This window comes from Pituophis catenifer, unplaced genomic scaffold (assembly GCF_029215685.1).
Source record: "Pituophis catenifer annectens isolate HBS135680 unplaced genomic scaffold, rPitCat1.0.hap2 SCAF_1, whole genome shotgun sequence".
NCBI classification, from domain to species: domain Eukaryota; kingdom Metazoa; phylum Chordata; class Lepidosauria; order Squamata; family Colubridae; genus Pituophis; species Pituophis catenifer.
The window spans coordinates 265997599-266020976 of NW_027256881.1; positions in this window are offsets into that span (position 1 = coordinate 265997599).

A 23378-nucleotide genomic window follows, 5' to 3' on the forward strand; every position below is an offset into this window, starting at 1 on the left:
TTGAACAATATTACAGCAATTATTGTTTGTTATGTTATGTGAGATGGACAGCCAATAAATAATATATTTGAAAGTTGTTATTTTATTTAATTCCTTTTGTGAGTGAAGGATGCAGAGATTGCTAATTGCTCTGTTTGCGTTTTGACTTCAGGCAAATAGCTGAATAAAAATCTTATATAATTAGAGTTGTTTTAGAACAACTTTATTACCATAAAATTGCAAGGAGCACCCATTTTCCTATCTAAAACAGTATTAGGGATATTTATTTCTCATTATCTTAGAAACATTTTACAATACTCACATGCATTCATTATGCATGTGCATTAGCTCGCAACTTGGGTGTCCTCCTGGACTCACGGCTGTCTTTAGAAGAGTATTTGACAGCTGTGGCCGGGAGGACTTTTTATCAGGTCCGCCTGATTCGCCAGTTGCGTCCCTTTCTGGATCGGGACTCATTACGTACGGTCACTCATGCCCTCGTCACCTCACGCCTGGACTATTGTAATGCTCTCTACATGGGGCTCCCCTTGAGGAGCACCCGGAGGCTCCAGCTAGTCCAGAATGCAGCCTTGCGGGTGGTTATGGGAGCGACGTGGCGCTCCCATGTGACTCCCCTCCTACATGAGCTGCACTGGTTCCCGGTGCTCTTCCGGGTGCGCTTCAAGGTTTTGGTCACCACCTTTAGAGCGCTCCATGGCTTAGGACCAGGGTACCTACGAGACCGCCTTCTGCCACCAGTAGCCTCTCACCGACCAGTACGTTCCCATAGAGAGGGGCTCCTCAGGGTGCCGTCGGCCAAACAGTGTCGACTGGTGGTCCCCGGGGGGGAGCCTTCTCTGTGGGGGCACCTGCCATCTGGAATGAGCTCCCCCCGGAGATACGGAGGATCCCAGATTTACGCACGTTCCGCCGTGCCCTCAAAACATTTTTATTCCAGCAGGCTGGTCTGGCTTGACTCTCCCTTTTAATTTGTTTTTAAGTTTTATACAAATTGGGTGTTTTTAAATTCGTTTTTTGGGCCAAAATTATTTAATATACTTTTAAATGGTTTTTAACTTTTGTTATGATGTACTTTTATCTTGTGGCTGTTCACCGCCCTGAGTCCTTCAGGAGCAGGGCGGTATATAAATTAAATTAAATAAATAAATAAATTACATCAAATAAATCACTATTTTATTGTGCCAGCAAGGATGAATGATGGGATGTAATGTGTTCTTTTGTTTCCTAAATCATTGAGTCATCTTTCATCCTAAGAGCTATTCATAAGCAAATCCTATTCAATTAAAATTCCCATATTCCATTTCCAATGACTTTGCTAGGACTAAGGAGACATTACATCCAAAATAACTAGAGGGCTCAAGATTACTGACTTTTTCATATATGCATATACAGTGTTTCTTCACTGATCTTTACTTGAATAAAATCATACCAGGGAAAAGGATATGTAGATATTGGGAGGAACGGCTGCTCAAAATCAGTTCTATTGTACTTTTTTCTCCTAAAATATCATTCTGTTAGTCTAAGCCAGGGGTGTCAAACTTGCATCGTCACAGCAGTGTCACATGATGTATTGGGACTTTTTCCCCTTCGCTAAACCAGGCGGGGCCAGCGCTTGACACATCAGGCCCGTGGGCCACGAGTTTGACACTCCTGGTCTAAGCATTTATAACTGGCCCATGATCACTCTGGATATCTAGTCACTCCATATCTAGTGTTTGAACCACTCTGTAGCGATTTTGCATCTATGTATTTCATTCTGGCATTTTTGTTCAATCACCAAATCATCAATTCTTCAAGAATCAGATTTAAGCTGGTTTGCAATGGAAACACTGGAATTCTGAAGTCTTGAGGCAGATAAGTAGGAGCTTCTGCTTCACCCCACTTCCTTCCTTCTGAACTCTCTCCAGATTAAGCTGCCACATCATATGTCAGCTGTTTTAGGAAGAATAAAGGGTTGACAATTTACTAATTTTGCAGCCCCTTTCCTCATGGTATATTCATAGTATGACCTCACAACATGGATTTAGGACAAAGTGGCAGCTGGGTTCCATTTTTGTGTCCTTCTGATAAGACAGTGGAAAGAGGCACTCACTAGTGATGTCCTTTGCATTCAAAATCATCAGCAGTGAGAATAACTAGGTTGGCCTGAAACTGTTTCTGACAATTTGGGAAGTAAAACTGGTAGTAATGTTATCATTACAGCCCTAGGACCACCTGGTTCTCAGCTGACACTGAGTCTAGCCATGGTTGATTTAGTCATAGTTTTCAATTATTCTTATTTTCTGTGTGCACACAACATGCTAAACTCACAGAGATTAGGATAACAAATCCTATTAAGCTAAACTGTGGTTAGTTAATATGTTACTCAATGTGCCCTTAGAAACAAAGCTCACTCTCATAGAATCAATCCTTAGCCCCTACTCTGGTTTCATGACTTTGCTGTATTTATTACCAAATTATATGAAACCTAGTGCATGAGATATATACCATCATTTATAACATGTACCGGTGTGTCCCTAAAAAGTCACTCCTGGTGTGCCTTGTTTTCCCTTTCCACAGCAGTTCTGTGAACTCAGAAGCCCTTTGAGACTTCACAAGCCTCTAATACAGATATTGTTCTTAAATAAAACCTTTTTAAAGTGTGGTTGCTTTTGTAATAATAACCTTCTTATATGGTCAAAAGACATTTTATAGACTTTTGGAGAGGAGACAAAAAATGAATGGCATGCCTATTGATATTAAAAGCCAGGAATTTACTTTGGGGCCATGGATAACTATAGAAATTTTGCAACTTCGATCCTCTTTATTTACCAAATCTGCTTTTTGTAAAACAAGGTTTTACATTTTATGAAGCAGATAAAACTGCTACAAGAGTGAAATAAGCCCCAGATAATGGGTGGATGTTTAAACTATATTCCGCAGATAGCTTGATAAATGGATTATTCTACTGGAGGACTATTTCATTTTAATAATAGGTTTCTCCTTCATTATTCACTGTCCATGGATACTGATTTGTTTATTGCATAATAAGGTTTCAGCTGTGACTGAATATTTTGTTTCATTCATTTATTCCACATTTTATGCCATGGATTCACCAATGAATGAAGCAGACTGAACATTCTGGTAACTGAAATCACAAGAACGCGGACATAAAGCAAACTAACTTTTACTAAAGCAACAATCTCTTCACCCTTGTGTGTTAAAAATCCTTTCCAATTCAATGAAAGTTCCCAACTATTTATTTTTTTAAAATCCAGGTTTCTCACCCTCACATCAGTGAATCCAGTGACAGTCCAAAATCAGACATAACACCACATAATTCTGATTGCTATTTGTAAATAAATATTACTTTTTTGATAGCAGAATTCTTAGGAAACAAACTGGTTAAAAAAAAAGAAAAAGGAATAAAACATGTTCATGTTGAGCCAAATAGTTTTGCACTGAGGATTTGCCAATTTTGGTCTTTTTGTGTTTCAAGCTTAACATAAATGCTAAATAACACAAGAAGCGAAATCTGATGTTTTTGGATAGTATATAGAACAGAATGATAAAATCTGATAGCAAATCTGGGCAACAGAAAGGAATTCAGCAATGCAGAATGTTTCACTTTACTTAAGCATCCCTCCATCTTTTTAACTTTTTAACTTGCTTTTACTCCTATTTTTTACTTGTTTTTAATCTGTATCTGTTTTATATGGCTTTATATGGCTTTTATCTGTAAACTGCCCAGATTCACACAGCTGAGGGCTGATGAATAAATTTGATAAATAAACAAATACAGCATATTCAAGTTTTTAAGCCTGAGGTCCTAAAGAGTTGGTTGCTAGCCTTCATATATTTTTCTCACAAAGAAAAACTTAAACATGAGTAGATCATCAATAAGAAGAATTTAATTTCTCAGGCAAAGCCTCCATTGTCCACAGTTCATCTCAATTTCTTTCCACTGCTCCTTAGCACTAGAAGTCAAAGGTTCCACTGTCTCCAAACAGGAGCTTTCAGTAACTTGAATATAAAGGATTTTCTCAACTTGCTGCTTGCTACCTTATTTGCTACCCAGAGGACTCTAGTAGGAGGATTGCAAAGTGCTTCCTTGGCAGTCCCAGAAGTGCTTTTGAAACACCAATTTTGAAAGTTTTATACAAACTCCAGGTCTTTTTTCAAAATAATGCCATCCAAGATGGAATGTTAACTTCAATAGTTAAGAATATACCAGTGGTGGGTTCCTCCTGGTTCGGTCCGGTTCGGCCGAGCTGGTAGCGGTGACGATATGACATCACCGAACCGGTTCTCCCCCCGCCGTCCTCCCACCCACCCACCCACCCACCCACGTTATTCTTACCTTTTATTTGGTCCCACCCCCAATCTATTGCTGCCTCCTGAGTCCCAGCTGATGACTAGAGGGAAAAAATCTGTTTAAACTCTTTGAAGCGGGGCTTCAAAGGGCTGTCCTACAGCTGATCAGTGTTAAAAGCAAACAAATGAGTCGGGTTGTAAGTGCGAGGACTGGTCGTAAGTGCGATGACCTTCCAGAAATTACTCTGACCAGCTAGCCATGCCCACCTAGTCACATGACCTCCAAGCCACACCCACAAAATAAGCCACGCCCGCAGAACCGGTAGTAAAAAAATTTAGAACCCACTCCTGGAATATACCAGTGCAGTGTAGTAAAGAAAATGATTTACATTGGTTACATTTCATGCCAAAAGGAAAGCTTCTGATTTAAAAAGAGGCTATTCATGTTTTTGCTTTTATTCTGAGCATAAAAACCCACAAAATGTATATTATCAAGCAAAGAGAGGAGTTTGATACTATTCATGGTGACCGTGTAGAATAAACGTATCTATCAATTACTTATAGCAGTTCATCCACAAACATGGAAAATAGCACTGCTAGAAAACATTCCATTGATGTAGCCTATTTTCAACTCTACCCAAAAACGTTTTAACATAATGTTGATGCCACCCATGTAGCTTCCGCTTTGTTTCCCTGCTAATCTTCTACCATATTAGTTTCATTTAAACATGCATAACATATGGAGAAGGGAACAGAACTGCTGGTTCTGTTTGCTACTATGTTGTACCAGCTACACTATGTGTTATTAACATGCCTGGCACCTGCAAAAGGAACTATTTGCAAATATTTGTGTGGATGTACACATCCACATGGTCAAGTCAATTATGCAGAGCGTGTAATCAAGCAAAAAAAAAAAATCAAGCAGATCTATGCAGATATAACTGTAGGCTCAATTTGTATAAATGCATTAAAACATTGAAAAGTAGAGACAGTCAGTTATAGTCAGAGGAATATTAAATAAACGTATGTATACACCCAGAAAGGATATCCTGAGAATAAAAGTCCACACCCTTCTCCATATCTTATATCACTTATGGAAGAGATCAACTGGATGTGATGGTCAACCACAGATATTGTTAGCTTTCCCATTTGCCTCTATTTCATTGACTACCATTTGCAAGCATGATAATAATTCTTACAATATGACAATAGGCCACATATTTATATTACTAAATGTTACAGAACACTCAGAATTTACAAGTCTAATAATTTCACACATAATCCATTTAATTCTGGTCATAGGAAATACTAGGGTCAAAAATCAATACAGCACTATCTGTAATGTCCCAATGATGCTTTTCCAAAAGGCAACTAGACTTTCTTCATTTTTTTTCTTTGAAAATGTTTGACTTCTCATCCAAGAAAATTTTCCGAGGAAAAAAAAACAAAAAATCCAGTTCCCTTTTGAAAAAGCACCTTTGGGACAACCATAATCTTGATGATTGAGAATCTCCATAGACACTATCTGTAATCAGTTGTCTTCTGACTTGACTAGTTAAAAAATTCCTTGCTGAAAACCCAGGAATGATCAAATGAACAAGGACTTAATTTCAAAACTTATTAACATAAATGCAACTGACATATTAACTGCATCTTCCATCAGGATTAGATTTGCCATTGTATTAGTTTCTTGTCACTCCAGCTTGTTTAAATTTTGTTTTCACATTCCATGGGTTTTGAAGATCAATGATATTCAGAAACTCAACCAGCATTACACCACCCCTTCCAAACAAGATAAATGCAATTTAATTGAAGTTAATCTGTTTCTGTTTGCACTCTCGGTTCACTTAGAGCAATTGCATGATTACAAAGCAGCCTATATCACAATAGCATTAACAAGTGAAGTTCTAGATTCTACTGACAATTTCAAAACAACAATATCTAGATAGGATCCATTTAAAAGTTATTCAGCCTGAAACAGTAAAACCTCCTGCAAATTGTGAAATGTCTTTATCTATATATTGGAAGAACAGAAAGTAATCAAAGTAACCTTTTTTTAAAAAAAGGAGATTTAGTTGGCAACTAAGAAATTGCAAAGTGGTTACTTCTCTTGCAGGTAACATATAAAGTTCACATGGAAAGTTTAACTAAAGATAAATGTATTGAACATGCAGAAGGATAAAGCTTGCTCAATAATTTCAACAGTCTTTTTAGAATTCTTTGAAAGTACTCAAGAAGGATAAGGATAGTGGTAATCAATAGGTTTTCTGGACTTTCAAGCAGCTCTATGTTAACCCACCCCACAAAAAATTAGTAAAACTTCACAGCAAGGTTCTTTAACAAATTTTTAACTGGTCAAAAAAACCCAGCAATGCAAAGGACATAAATTATAATGCTAGGACATAAAGAGTAATTGATTGTGTTGCTTCTTAACTTATTCAGAAAGGAACAGAAACTAAAGATAAGTAACAAGTAGTTTGCTGATGGTATCGAATTATTTAGAGTGGGTAAGCAAAAAGACACAGAGAAGACTTCCAAAGGAATCTCTCTAAAATGTAAAAATGGGCATTAAAATTGTAAAGCCCATTTTAGTATGAATAAGTGTAAAATGATACACATTCAGGAAAAAAGTGTAACTTTATATATATGCTGACGTGGCTGAAACTGATGGTAGCTGATAAGAAAAATGGCCTTGATGTGGTTGGTGGATAAAATGTAGGCCTCCACTAATAAAAAGTAAACCAGGCAACTCCATGTTGTTGGAAATCCTTAGTACAGGAATAAAAAAGCCCAAGATTTTATTTATCATATCATAACCATCATATCTCAAAAATAATATTGTAGAAATGGAAAAGGTACAAAGGCTGCCAATAGTTTATTGGGCACATAAAGTTTTTTGCAGTTTTTTGTTGAACACACTCAAAACCGTAGAAATGGTGATAGACTTTAGGAGAAACCCTCCCATACTACCACTTTTTACAATACTAGACAACATAGTATCAACAGTAGAGACCTTCAAATTTCTAGGTTCTACCATATCTCAAGACCTAAAATGGACACCTAACATCAAAAACATCATCAAAAAAGCACAACAAAGAATATTCTTTCTGCATCAACTCAGAAAGCTCAAACTGCTCAAGGAACTGCTGATACAGTTCTACAGAGGAACTATTGAGTCTGTCATCCGCACCTCTATAACTGTCTGGTTTGGTTCTGCAACCCAACAAGACAGACACAGACTTCAGAGGATAATTAGAACTGTAGAAAAAACAATTGCTACACACCTGCCTTCCATTGAGGACCTGTATACTGCATGAGTCAAAAAGAGGGCTGTGAAAATATTTATAGATCCCTCGCATTCTGGACATAAACTGTTTCAACTCCTACCCTCAAAATGATGCTATAGAGCACTGCGCACCAGAACAACTATACACAAGAACAGTTTTTCCCCGAACGCTATCGCTCTGCTAAACAAATTATTTCCTCAACCCTGTCAAACTATTTATTAAGTCTGCACTACTATTAATCTTCTCATCGTTCCTATCACCCATCTCCTCCCACTTATGACTGTAACCTTGTTGCTGGTATCCTTACGATTTATATTGACTGTTTCCTAATATGATTTGATTGCTTATTTGTACCCTATGACTATCATTAAGTGTTGTACCTTATGATTCTTGACCAATGTAACTTTTTATGTACACTGAGAGCATATGCACCAAGACAAATTCATTGTGTGTCCAATTATACTTGGCCAATTCTATTCATAAAGCCCTAGATAATAATAACATTGCTGATTTAACTCTTAAAGCCCTAAATAATAAAGGCCTCCATACCCAAGAAGCCCATGTTTCATTCGGAGCCTACCCTTTTACTAAGACAAATGGATCAGGCCCTTCCTTCAGAGAAGACAAGGGTTCACATTTGTCAGCCCTGTGGGAAAAAGAGTCTCTTGTATCTCTTTCAAACTATGGGCTGTACTTGTTTCAAAACAAGAGTTAGTCCCTACTCTGGACTTTTCAAGGCAAATTATTTTTGCCATTTTATTGTTGCTTTCAGAAATTTAGAGCAAGTCTTCCTTTTTAAAAAAAAAAAAGTTTTATTGTTGATATATTTATTATCATCATCATCATTTTAGCTGTTGTCTATACACTGCAGGATGAAGGCCTCTTCCGCATGTTTCCAACCAATACGATCCCGAGCTTTCTTTCACCAATCGGGCCCACAATACTTACTGATGTCATTGATCCATCTTGTTTTAGGTCTCTTTCGTGGATGCTTTTTATCAAGCGGCATCCATTCTATGACTGCCTTGATCCATCTGCCATCAGGTCCTCTTGCTATGTGACCCGCCCATTTCCATTTCAATTCTTTTACTCTCCTGATTGATATCATATACTTTTGTTTGTTCTCTAATCCATGTGCAGGTCTTTCTACCTTGTCTTGTGATGCTGAGCATGTATCTTTCCATGGCTCTTTGCACAACTCGTAGCTTTTGAATCAATTGTGAAGTTAGTGTCCATATTTCACTGGCTTATATTAGAGCAGGGAGCAAAACTGAAAGCTTTTGTCTTCAGGCATAGAGGGAGGTTGTTCTTGAAAATTATGCTTAGCTTGCTGAATGCCTGCCATCCATATTTAATACGCCATACAATTTACTTTATTGTTATTACCTTCCATTGAGATCCATTGGCAAAGTAGTGGTCTACTATGTCTAGTTCTTCTCCAGATATAAAAAAATGTCTTTCTTTGGTAAATTTATTAAACGTAACCTTGGCCTTTTTCAGGTTTATTTTTAAGCCCAAATGGTTCTCCTGCAGCTCTTGTATGTGTTTGTAGCTCTTCTGGGTCTTGTGAGAAGTGGTGCCATTGATTTTTATTCCATGTTTTGCCCAGTTTAGTTTGTGAAATACTCCTTCAAGGCAGGCTGAGAAAGGGATGGGTGATATTTATAGCACATATGTGATATAAATCAGTATGTCATGTTCTGGCTGGTGATGTGATCAAGTTTGACACTCGAGATATATATCCACAAAATTTTTGTGGATATATATCAGTGATGACTAACCTTTTTGCTGTCACGTGCCAAAAGTGTGGGAAGCATGAGGGGTGTCACACATGTGCATGCCCACACCCATAATTTAATGTCCTCCCGTGCATGCTCGTGCGACACCCCCCCCGCGCTCTTCCCACTTTTGGCACGCAACAGCAAAAAGGTTACTGGTGGGCCCAAATAGGCCCATTTTTTGCCCTCCCCAGGCTCTAGAGACTTTCTTGGAGCCTGGGGAGGATGAAAATGGCCTCCCCCACCTTCCCGGAGGCCCACTGGAGGCCGAAAATGGCTGTTTCCCAACTTCTGATGGGCCCAGAAGGCCCAAAAATCAGCTGGCCGGCACACACATGCATGCTGGAACTGAGCTAGGGCAACGCTCACGTGCCCACAGATATGGCTCCCCGTGCCACCTGTGGCACGCGTGCCATAGGTTCGCCATCATGGATATATATTGTATCATGGGTGTCAAACTCGATCACGTCACCCGCCGGATCATGACATATCGCGATGTTTTTTGCCTTTGCGGAGCTGAGGTAGGCTTGGCCTGTGCATGATGTATCTGGCCCGCGGGCTACCAGTTTGGCAGGCCTGATATATATGGTTCTACCCTGTTTTGTCAGATTCTTAAAAGAGAGATGAAAAAAGTAGGGAAGCAAGCAAATAAATATTGTAATGTCATGCTTATTTCATTTTACTTTAAAGCAAAAAAAAAACAAAAAAACAACCCTTTGTGAATTGAGACAGCCTCCCAAAGTCCAAGTTTCACAAAGAAACCAAAGAAAAGGGTACGTGCAAATCATGGGAAGAATAGAGGTCTGGGATAAACAGCCCTCCTTTTGAAAACAGGAGGATGCCAAGATAGGAGAAAGGAGAAGACAGGGCACAAGGACACATTGGGCTCTGATTCCTAATCTTCCCAAGTCTCTCTCTTTATTGTTCAGTGGAGTTAGAAAGCCTGGGTACGTTGAGTCTGAGTCACAGATAAGAAGCCCTGTTCACATTGGGCTTCCATTTCAACATAGGTCTTGCTGTTGCACTGAATGTTGGCAATTTTGTGAGCCTCTTGGCTGCATTCAAAAATACTATTGTCAGAAGGTAGAGAAGTATGCAAAGATGTTTAACTTGCCCTGATAAAACCTGGTTGCGAGAGTGCCTAATCTTCCTTTACTCCCCACCATAACTCCCCAGTTAGGAATGTGCCTATAGGACTTTTCAATATCTCCCTGCCCCTCAAATTTGCTTTCCATTTATCTCATTCTGTAATGAAATCTGAAGCATTTTCTTTTTCTTTTTTTTCCCTATTGGATCCAGAATGAATTTCCACACATCAGAAGGTGGAGAAAATATAAGAAAACATTTTCTCTTTTCTTGTATTAGGACAGGAGATAGTTACCTGAAATCATATAGTAGAACCAGGGTGTAAACTGCAATTTAATTATCTTCTGAAAACCCATTTTTCTGGAAACATGTTTTTGTTTTGCTTTGCAGTTTTCCAACAAAAAAATGTGCATGGAAAAGTAAAAAATCGGGAGAAACTGTTGTCTACAATAACATGCAAAAAAGTTATTATTGCATCAAATTACTACATACGTAATACATATATGCACACAAACACATATGGGTTTTTTGTAAAACAAAAAAGTTTGTTTTAAATCAAACTCCTGCAGTCAAGTTAAGAGCGGAGCCTAATTTTGGGAAACTGTAGCATCTGGCTGACTTTGTGCAGTTTTCAGAAATTAAATAGGATCAGACGTGGTTAGCATTGGATGGGAAACTACAAGAAACATTACTGTGGTCAAAAGATAGTACAAATGTATTTATTTATTTATTTATTTATTTATTTATTTATTTATTTCCCACCTTTATTATTTTTATCAATAATGCAAGACAACAAACATATATAACACCCCTTCATCCTCCTAATTTGCTCACAACAATCAGCCAGTAGATGAGTTGGGCTGAGAGAGAGTGATAGGTCCAAAGTCACCTAGCTGGTTAACAATAATAATACAATACAATACAATACAATCAGGGGTAAAATGTAAAATTTGTTACTACCCGTTCTGTGGGCGTGGCTTGGTGGGGGGGTAATGTGACTGGGTAGGCGTGGCAAACTTTTTTTTTAAACTTTTCAAAGCATTTTTTTTACCACCTCTTTGGCCAAAGAGGTTGCAGAAAAAAATGCTTTGAAAAGCCTCTGACGATCCCAGCTGAGCCGCGCAATCATTAGAGGCTTTTTTTTTTTTTTTACTTTTAAAAGCATTTTTTTGTCGGAAGAGGTTGTAGAAAAAATGCTTTTAAAAGTAAAAAAAAAAAGCCTCTGATGATCGTGTGGCTCAGTTGGGCATGGCGGGGTGGGGGGGCGCAGGGATTTTTGCTACCGGTTCTCCGAACCACCCGCCACCATCGCTACTGGATCGGGCGATCCAGTCCGAACTGGCAGCATTTCACCCCACAATGCAATGCAATGCAATGCAATGCAATGCAATGCAATGCAATGCAATGCAATGCAATGCAATGCAATGCAATACAATACAATACAATACAATACAATACAATATAAAAATTATATTATACTATATCATACCATACTATATTATACTATATTATATATTACATTACATTATTATCTGTATATAAATATATATATTTGCTACTTTACTGTTGACTCAAAACCCTGCTTAGATGTGTCCATGTAATCACCTAGAATCCAACTTGGCTTGAAAGATTTTCTTTTGCTTAAAATAAATAGACATACTGTATCTATAACCACATAGTGGTTGCTCTGTGCCAAATAGCCACAACCCCCTTTTGAGATATCATGTTGTTCCTTCCTCATAGGGACACAGTGAAAGTATAACTTCTGCATAATTGTGAGTTGTTGTGAGTTTCAAACACAAATGCATACCGATTCTTCTGTTTGATACTCAAAATGTGGAAGCAAGAGATCAGTGTGGTATAACGGTTAATTTATTTAACCCAAATCTTCCTGGTTTAAATCATCTGTTCTGGCATGGAGCTCACCAGGATAGTCACCCAGATCAATTCTCAGATCAATCTCACAGGTTATAGATAATAATATCACAGGAATGCTTAGTTTGTTCCATAACCATAAGCTGTTTTTCATTTGTGGGGAGACAAAAACTAAATCGCCTTGAAAAATATGGCTGCCTTCTTTAATTATACACTGCCACCTGGATAAAAAAAAAACAAAAAACATCCGAAGTATTGAACAAAAGCTCAGTATCTCTACTTTATAATTCCTAGGCTCTTTTTAATAACAAATTGCTGCACTTATAATTTTTACAACATTCTCTGTCTTTTTGAATGGAAGATTATGTTTATTTATTTTTTATTTATTTAATTAATCTGTCAAGCATGTGTAAGATAACAGATATAAGTATAAACATGATTATGAATACAGGAAATGGGTACAAATAAAAAGGGACATTAGGACTGGGATCATAGGCTAATTATTATTTTAAAAATATCGAATGCTTTTCATAATTACTTATGCAAATTCTATCTATTTAAATTTTAAGTGAGAGTCAGTGTAGGGCTTAAGGCACAAGGATAAACACTGGCAGACTTTGAGTTCTAGTCCTATCTTAGGCTTAAAGTCAGCTGGGTGACCTTAGGCCATTTTTATCTCAGCCCGAGGACAAGACAATGGCGAACCACTTCTGAAATCTTGCAAGAAAACCTGTTCAAACAGTTGCCGGAAGTCAACATTGACTTGAAGGCACATACAGAAGAACACAGACACAAAAAGCTTTAACTATTTTAAAGAGTCACTTAGGTGAGCTAGATTATATAGAAATGTAATGAATAAATCTATGAGAATAAACAAACAAATAAATGAGAAAGCCTAACTATATTAAATGAGATACAGTATATATACTATTGTTGTTGTTAGTTGCAAAGTCGTTTCCGACCCATCGCGACCTCATGGACAACCTTCTTCCAGGCCTTCCTGTCCTCTACAATCCTCTGGAGTCCATTTAAGCTCACGCCTACTGCTTCGGTGATTCCATCCAGCCACCTTATTCTCTGTCATCCCCTTCTTCTTTTGCCCTTAATATTTCCCAGCATTAGGCTCTTCTCCAGTGAGTCCTTCTTTCTCATTAGGTGGCCAAAGTATTTGAGTTTCTTCTTCAGGATCTGGTCTTCTAAAGAGCAGTCAGGGTTGATCACCTATAGGCAGGGGTGGGTTCTACTTACCTTTACTACCGGTTCGCATGTGCCCATGTGCTCTCTCTTCTGCGCATGCACAGATCAACTTTGATGATGCCCGGGTCCGTGTCAGAGCCTCCCACCAGTTTTACTACCGGTTCTTGCGAACCAGTCTGAACCGGGGCAACCCACCACTGCCTCTAGGACTGACCGGTTTGATCACCTTGCAGTCCTAGGGATTCGCAGGAGTCTTCTCCAGCACCATAGTTCAAAGGGCTCAATTCTTTGGCACTCAGCCTTTCTTATGATCCAACTTTCACAGCCATACATTGCAACTGGGAAAACTTGACTATACGCACTTTTGTTGGCAGGGTGATGTCTCTGCTTTTTAGTATGCTGTCTAGATTTGCCAGAGATCTGCCAAAGATTTACCATCATAAAATAACAGCATCAATCCTTAACACCTTTGGTATAGTATATATATACTATGCTAAAGGTGTTTAGGATTGATGCTGTTATTTCATGATGGTAATTAAAAAGAGACTGTGGCAAAGTGTTTGATACTGTTGTACTGGATGACATTATTTTCCATTACGTCATTCATACTCATTGCCATTAATATCCTTTGAAGTCAAGGTATGGGATGATCAATCAGTTAAAGTCTTAGAAAAGCTTGCCATAATACACTAAGCCTGTGTGTGCCACAATGGCTGAGAACAAGGCAACGGTTCCATCCTAGATGGTCAGAAGATGGCAAAAGATGATCACATGAATACAGGCCAGCTGCCAAGTGTCCAAATTTCGATCAAGGGATTCTGCAACAGTCATGTGAAGAACAGTCATAAGTCACTTTTTTTTCAGTGCTCTTGTAACTTTGAATGATCACTAAATGAATAAGTCAAGGACTACATTATATCAGGTCTACTTTGTGTGCCGATGGAAAGGAACTATCCAATCAAACTGCTCATTTCATTCCATCCTGTATCTTCAGCAAGATATAAGATAACCCTGCTAGGAATAAGAATGACCTTACTCATAGGAGGATTGCAAGAGGAAACATGTAATGAAAACTGTAAAGTATTAGTCAAAAAGAAAATACTGCATAAATTATTAAAGTACAATACAGTACCATTATTCCTCTATGTAATATTTGCCTAAGGCTATTCAATTATAATCTGAATAGCATATAAAACTATGCATGAGAAAGCATTCTCATGGGAAAATTGCTGATATATGCTTGGAAATAATATACATTTGGGGTAGGTCAATAACATATACCTGCATGTGGCTAGTAAGTAAAACTAGTCCCAAACTTTAGCTGATAAACATTTTAAGTCAGTCCAGAAACAGGAGAAAATTCTTTGATTCCCCTAGTCATTCCAATGTCCTTGGCAATCAGATAACCATAGTCCACAAAATGTGAAATATGTCATCAAAACTTTATTTTACTGTGTGATGTGCTTTGACTCTGTTGCTTCTCTCATACTTTGCTCACCCATGCAATATCTGCTAGAGACAATACAAGCAAAACCAAAGTCAACAAGAATTAGAGGTATCTAAACTGGAAAAAAAAATAGAAAGAGGTGTACTGTGAAAGATAAATGGTTCTTGATTCAACTTAATATTCTAAAATTGGATAATCCAAACACGTGTTTAGCCAAATGTTTTGAAGTCATCCTTCTGGGAGCTCACCAAACCAAAAACAAGCTACTGTTTAGCCATCAATCTGGAAAGGCACAGAGGTTCTGGAGGATTTGGGATAGGCAGACTTCTCATTAAGGTACTTGGTATGGGAGGGGATAGAAGTAGTCTTGTAAAAATGAATGAATGAATAAATAAATAAATAAATATCAATTGAATAATGGAGGTTCCGTTACCAAGAATGATCAGCGCAAGATGTTTACTTTGGAATCATGGATTTTTCTAACTCATGTTTTGGAGGGCATTCATATTATATCAAATAGTTGATTTACTACGTTATTCGTGGTCTAAAAGATGAATGAATTTGTACCTTAAAATAATAATCTTTCCCCATGAGAGATACATTTTGATTATTGTACAATTATGTCAGATATAAGAATATATTTATTCTTTGATAAAACAAACAACTAATCCAATTGTAATGCTAGATTGATATTCCAGAGCCTTTTTAAATCCATTTCTCAAAATGTACCTTTCTTCAACTTTAGCAACATGTCTTTTTTTACTTAGAAAAATTGATTCCAATTTTAAGGTCTCAATGCAGTTTTGAGAAGCTGCAGTAATCAGTTTTTTTATGGCCTATGAGAAATGACTTACAGATCCTACTACAGGGAAGCACATAGCTTAAATACATTCCTTCTACTTCTTGAACAATGTGCTTAGTCAACAATCTGATATTTCCAGAACCTTGTATTACTAGTTGTGGCACATTCTGGGAGATTGCACCTTTTGTGTAGTGTGAGAATTTTTACTTAGGAATTGTTTATTAGAAAATACAGATACAGCTTTCAGTTTCCATTTTAAAAAATTCCCAAAATAGTTTACAACAAAATTATACAAAAATGTTTTTTTTTCAATTGTCGGCACACTGGAAATTCACTGGATCACAACAGCAAAATCAATCCACGTGGTACCCTTGGTAGAAAGTGAATGGGAAAAATGATGACATCAGAAACTTAAGCAAGAGTACTAATATTATTTATTATAATCTTAAACATTTTGTTCCTTTTTCCATTATAATTGTGACTATTGGATTGGATTCAGTTGTAGTTTAGTTTCTCTAGTTGGTTCACACACTGCACCATGCTGTAACACTATTTTTTTGGTTTTGCCTTCCATGCTGTACAGTCCCAAGTGCCCTAGTGGCACAGTGGTTAGAATGCAGTATTACAGGCTAATTCTGTCAACTACCGGCAGTTCGATCCTGACTGGTTCAAGGTTGATTCAGCCTTCCAACCTTTCAAAGTCAATAAAATGAGGAACCAGATTGTTGGAGCCAATATGCTGACTATGTAAACGATGAGAGCACTGTAAAGCATTGTAAAGTGGTATACAAGTCTACGTGCTATTGGAATATTACTATTCCAGTTACTGTGATTTATAAATTATGCATTATAGTTGGACAATTTGTATGGCTAATTGTAGTAACCCATGGTTAACCAAAATTGTATCTTAACAAAAGCATATGAGCTCAGACTCTGGCTTGATCTTGGACTAGTCACAATTTCATAACATAATATATGTCACAAGGTTGCTTTGCGTTAAATGGGGAAAGAATGAGATAGAACAGAAAAATATTAATTTGTATGGATCTCCATATATTTCCCCCGCATTACTACTGGATGGGCTTGCTCTTATTCCAATAGTTCTTAACCTTGGAGGCTCTGGAGAGATTTCAGAGGATCCAGGACAGTGATGGCTAACCTTTTTTTGCTGCCTTGGGTGCCAAAAGTGAGCGTGCTCGCGCGATAGCGTGCACGTGCGTGCCCACACCCATAATGCAATACCCCCCATACACGCCCTGTCCTCCTGCGCAGGTGCATGTGACCCCCCCATGCTGCCCCGCCCCCCTGCACAGGTGCAAATGTGCCCCCCCTGTTGCCCCAACCCCCCGCATGCACGCATGACCCCCTTGCGACCTGTTTTGGGCTTAGCAGGCCTGAAGCCTCCAGAGGCCAGAAATCGTCCGTTTCCGGACTTCCAGTAGGCCCATTTTTCACCCTCCCAGAGCCTCTGTGCAAGCTCTGTACTTACCTGGCATTCAAAACAGGTTGCGTGAAGACTCCTGGGAGAGGCGGGGCAACATGGGCATGCACTCGCGTCTCCCGCATGCATGGCAGAGACCTGAAAATCAGCTGACTGGTGGAAGGCACCTGCGTACATGCACAGTGGAGCTGACTTAGGGCGACAGCTTTCCTTTGTAATAAAATCTATTAACAGACAGATTTTCTCCAGGACAATGTTCCCAGTCTAGTCCTTCAAGTCTTCCAGTCTGCATTCAGTTCAATACAGTCTCTGACTTATGACTGTTCATTTAATTATGGTTCAAAGTTATGACAGCAGTGGAAAAAGTGCTTATTTACCTGAACTCGCACTTACAACCAATGCACACTCCTGTAGTAATGTGATCGCAATTTAGACGCTTGAAATTTAGGACCGGTTGCAGGATCTTGCAGTCATGTGATCGTGATTTACAGCTTTTGGATAGCAAAATACATCTATTTGAATTCGCTTAACAACTATGTGATTTGTTTATGACTATGATGATTCACTTTATGACCATGGTAAAAATGGCCATAAAATTCCATCCAGTCACATGATAACTTGACTTATGACCACACCAACTGATGACCAAAATCCTAGTCCTAACTGCGGTTATGGATGGAGAAGTATTTGTAAAACACATTTGTATATATGTTTTATTTAATGCATTTAAATTCATTTTTTCTAAAAAGGGGTCCATGGATTTCATCAGACTCTCAAAGGGATCCATCACTTAAAAAATGTTTTATTCTATGAAATCCATGGCCATCAGTTTCTTCCAGTGTCTGATAAAATTCAAACTTGCTCAGTTTCGGCAAAGTCCTTGCAGTACTGTGTTTTACGGTAGCTAGATCCTAAACAGTTTGTTTAGTTAATTCATATTTTAACTAAACACATTTGACAAGGCTTCATGACTTTTTCCCACATCAGTTCCTATCAGATTTTTTTAAGCTCCACCTTTCTCTCTCTCTCCTTAGGGCATATTAAGATATTCAAGCTTGGAAAATTCAGGTCCCCACCATCACCATGGGATTCTTTGTGACTGAGTTATCTGCATTCTCTCATGAAAGAAAATTGCTTTACAAACACATTGAAACAAGTTGCCTGAACTCTAGATGATTGTAATTCCATTATAAGGTAAAGACAGATCTAGCATCTACTCAAAACTATTTCAAATCTTTATATGCTCATTCAAAAGGAGTGCAACCCAGGGGTGAAATGCTCCTGGTTTGGACCGGATCGCCTGATCCAGTAGCGATGGCGGTGGGTGATTCGGAGAACCGGTAGCAAAATCCCTGCCCCCCCCACCACCATGCCCAGCTGAGCTGCGCGATCATCAGAGGCTTTTTTTTTTTTTTTTTTACTTTTAAAAGCATTTTTTCTTTGGCCGAAAAAATGCTTTTAAAAGTTTTTTTTAAAAAGCCTCTGATGATAGTGCGGCTCAGCTGGGATCGTCAGAGCCTTTTAAAAGCATTTTTTTACAACCTCTTCGGCCAAAGAGGTTGTTTAAAAAATGCTTTTAAAAGGCTCTGACGATCCCAGCTGAGTTGCCTGATCATCAGAGGCTCTTTTTTCTTTTAAAAGCAAAAAAAAAATGCTTTTAAAAGAAAACAAAAGCCTTTGACGATCAGGCAACTCAGCTGGGATCGTCAGAGCCTTTTAAAAGCATTTTTTTAACAACCTCTTCGGCCGAAAAGGTTGTAGAAAAAATGCTTTTAAAAGTAAAAAAAAAAAAAAAAAGTTGGCCATGCCCACCCAATCACATTACCCCCCACCAAGCCACACCCACAGAACCAGTAGTAACAAATTTTACATTTCACCACTGGTCCAACCTATATCAAATCTCAGGATAAGCAAACTGCCTCAGCTTTCAAAATACCTGATGAACTTTTCTCTTTCTCTAAACTATCTTGTAAAGGACTACGCCAGCTTCTTTACATGTAGATATGTCAATAAAAGAAACCTTGAACAGGTAGTCCTCAGCTTACAACCATAATTAAGGCCAAAATTTATGTTGCTAAATGAGAAATTTTTTTAATGCAGTTGTTAAATTAGTAACATGGTTGTTAAGTGAATCTGGCTTCCTCATTGACTTTGCTTGTCAGAATGTCACAAAAGGCGATCACATGACCCTGGGACACTGAAATAAGTATTTTTGTACTTTCCAGAGGAGTTGGACTTTAACTTCTTCAATCAGCATGGCCAACATATCTACCTTATCAGGGGCCCAACAACGGCATTGATGGTTAACATATATATATGTTTGCGTTAACTTTCTAAGCAGTTCAGAGAACCGGTTGTTGGAAGAAATCTTATTTTGTTTTTTTCCACTTTACAGGGCTAATCCTGTAAGGAAGGCAGGAAGGAAACATTCTGGTGTTGTTTCTAGCCTAATCTTTATTGCCTTGCTTACAGAAACTGCCTCTCTGGCTAACCCTTATTACATTGTAATAGCTAAGGCAAAGCGCCCATCGACATGAGTGACATTGAGTTGGCCATGCCCACATAGTCACATGACCACCGAGTCACACCTACCCAGCTGGTCATTAGGGCAGAGAACCGGTTGTTAAATTATTTGAATCCCACCACTGTATATATCTCACCTCAGTCTACCCCAAGGTAAGACGGTTTTCTGCTTCAAATGATACCTAAAATTTAGGATACCTAAAATTTGCATACAATATATATGTTAAAAGTGTGTACACAAGCACAATTAAAGCCCAAATCAAAATCATAAAGATGGAATAAGTCCCTAGAGCTTGCTACTGTTGACAGGCATATCAGCAGTGGCATGATTATTTTAAATAAGTAAATTGTGAAGAATTCAAGCTTAGATGGTATGAGAAGAACACAGTATGTACAGATTAAAAAAAAAAAAGCCTCATGTTCTAACCTTCACCTGTCAAAAAAGAGATGAATTACAGTACTGTCAATACAAATTGATTTATGAGCCAAACACTGAAGAAACAATTAGGTAATTGCTTTGTGCTCTACCAGTCACAGATCAAATCTTACTGCTGAACTACTTTGGTGCTTTGGGTTCTCTGACAGGTTAACCATCCATCAAAGTATATGATAATCTATGTTTCATGATTTTTGTCCAAACTGTTGTGCCCCCCCAAAAAGCATCATTTTTGTTTTCAATAACTCACTGATATTCCCAAAGATCATCTTCTTCTTTTCTTCTCCTCCTCCTCCTCCTCCTCCTCCTCCTCCTCCTCCTCCTCCTCCTCCTCCTCCTCCTCCTCCTCCTCCTCTTCTTCTTCTTCTTCTTCTTCTTCTTCTTCTTCTTCTTCTTCTTCTTCTTCTTCTTCTTCTTCTTCTTCTTCCTCCTCTTCCTCTTCTTCTTCTTCTTTCTTTTTCCTCCTCCTCCTCCTCCTCCTCCTCCTCCTCTTCCTCTTCTTGAAAATGATTCATTTCTCATCCAGGAAAATTCAAGGAATTCTCAAGGAAATCCAATGAATTTTCAAGGAAAAAAAGCAAGTAAATCCAGTTGCCTTTTGAAAAGCACCTTTGGAACAACCATTAGCTGGATGATTGAGGATCTCCATAGACAACTGACTGATCCAATAAATATAAAAATTGCACCTACATACAGAAGTTACAACATTAGCCAAAATAGCATTTTAAAACCTTTATAAGATCTGGTTTTTGTTATTAGGGCGGAGGTTGTTTTATTTTGTTTATGGCTATATTATTATTATTATTATTATTATTATTATTATTATTATTATTATTATTATTATTATTATTATTATTATTATTATTATTTCAATTTATATGCCACCTTTCTCCGGAGTCTCAGGGCGGCTACAATATCTTCTTTTCTGTTTTTTTTCTCCCTGATCCTTCGTTCAGTAACTGCAGTAATTTCTCCATTTTTTTCCCCTAACCAGAAATATCCCACAGGTTAAGACTATAAATCCGACCAATATAGTAAACAAGCTAATTCCAAATGAAAATTACTCAACAAAACCAATTCAATTAAGCTAAGCAGGAGGCCATTATCATACTTTACATTCCCTGCTGTCATGGCCAAATGACCAGCAAAACTCCCCAGATTGGGAAACAAAACATATCCAAGGACTGAAATGCTTGCACAACAAAAGTAGATGAAACATATAGCAACACAAAATGCGCTCTGTGTGACTAGATACATTTCTGCAGAAATTCTGGTGACTGTAGATTGATCTCAGGAAAGACAGTATGGAAATAAATTGCATGGACCGGCCCTTTGCTTTTTCTGATGGATGCTAAGCTCCTTCAAATTACTTATTTCATTTGTATGCCAGTGTTTCTTCAAGAAGAGGAACAACCACATTGTTTCCAGGCACTAAATTGAACCAAATTTGATGCATCCTGTACCTTTAGGCACTGAGAAGGTGACCTGGCACCTTCTAGATATTTTGGACATCTCCATAATTCCTATTTTATAACTGGCCATGTTGATTGAGATTTGTGGCTTTATTGCTTTTTATTGTTTTTATATTGGGTTTTTTAAAATCTTTGTAAACTGTCCAGAGTCATTGAGAGTGACTAGGTGGGTGGTCAAATAAATGTTCTTAAAAGAATAAATAAGTTTCTTGTACTTTTCAGAGGTGTTGGACTTTAATTTCTTCTATCAGCATATCTGAATATTATCAATGGGAAAGCCTTTCTTACCCATTTTCTTATTCACCCTTTCAAGATTCCATCCATAGATCAAATCATGGTTATTGACGGAATAGCTCTTTAATGCCCAGCAAACCTTTTTTAAAAGGCATTCTTTTGCAAAATGGGGAGCATTTAAACTGTAAAAACAAAGAAGAAAATGCCAAAAGCAAGCTCTCCATTCATGTATCTTAACAGAATGAGGCTTGGTGGTAGAAGGCTATATAAGAAAGTACCTAGTTCCCAACAGATGCTGAAGAATCTTTTTTTCCATGCTCTATTATTGATACCAAAAAACCAAAACTTTCCAACTAAGCATCTGAAAACTCTTCTATAAACAGTCCCACAGTGGCATTGCAGTACTTATTCGAAGAGATTAGCATAAAGGGAATGAGAAGAATAAAGAATCAAAGGGTACTTGATAAGACGCTGCTCTATCATGAATGGGACAACATCCAAGAACAAAGCCAAATCTAAGTTATTTATTTATACACAGTTTTTCTTCATGGCAATCCCAATCTTATCACAGTCTGATCCTCCAGAAAGTTTGCTTCTAATACAAGGCGCTGTATCCTACTCTACAAGTCATAAGTGTTTCTCACAGGAATGTAAATCCAATTTCTTATCATAACTAACAGAGGAAAATAGCATTTAAATGAAACTTGGAATTTCCCATTCATATCATGTCGATCCAACAAATTTTAAATGATAAAACATAGCCAAAGGAATGCTAAGGTGACTTCTGATGGGAATTGACATTTAAAAAATAACAGCAGTACTGGATCATAATATATTCCAGCATCCTATAGTATTCTCCATAATGGCCAGGACAGTGTTTTTGAAAGACATAAAATTAATAGATCTTATCCATCTCCAACCAATGGGTCAAGAGACACAAATTCACACTATGTTCTACTGGCTATCCAGACGTGACAAAAGTGTGTGAGAAATTCAGAAATATCAACAATTCACAATCTTCCAGACACAGGAATAGATAATAGAATGGCCCAAACTATAAGTTTTTTTCTATTGAATAATGTTATTTAATCCACCCCATGCTTAGATAACTTGTCCAAGAGCAAAGTCATGATGATATGTGATACAGCAACTTTGCTGAATTTGTAAGTATCCTACCTAGAGCTCCGGGAGGAAAGTTAGGACATAAATCTACATAAATAAATTTGAAGCAAGCTCAATATTATTTTTATTTATTTATTATTTTTAACCTGTTTATTATTTTTATAAAGAACTCAAGGTGGCAACATGTACAATACTCCTTCCTTCTCCTATTTTTCCCACAGTAACCTTTTGAGGTGGATTGGGCTGAGAGAAAGTGACTGGCTCCAAAGTCACCCAGCCAACTTTCATCTCTAAGGTGAGACTAGAATTCACAGGTCTCCTGGCTTTTATGCCAGCACCTTTACCACTATACCAAACTGGCTGAATATTATTACTGTGTAAGTCC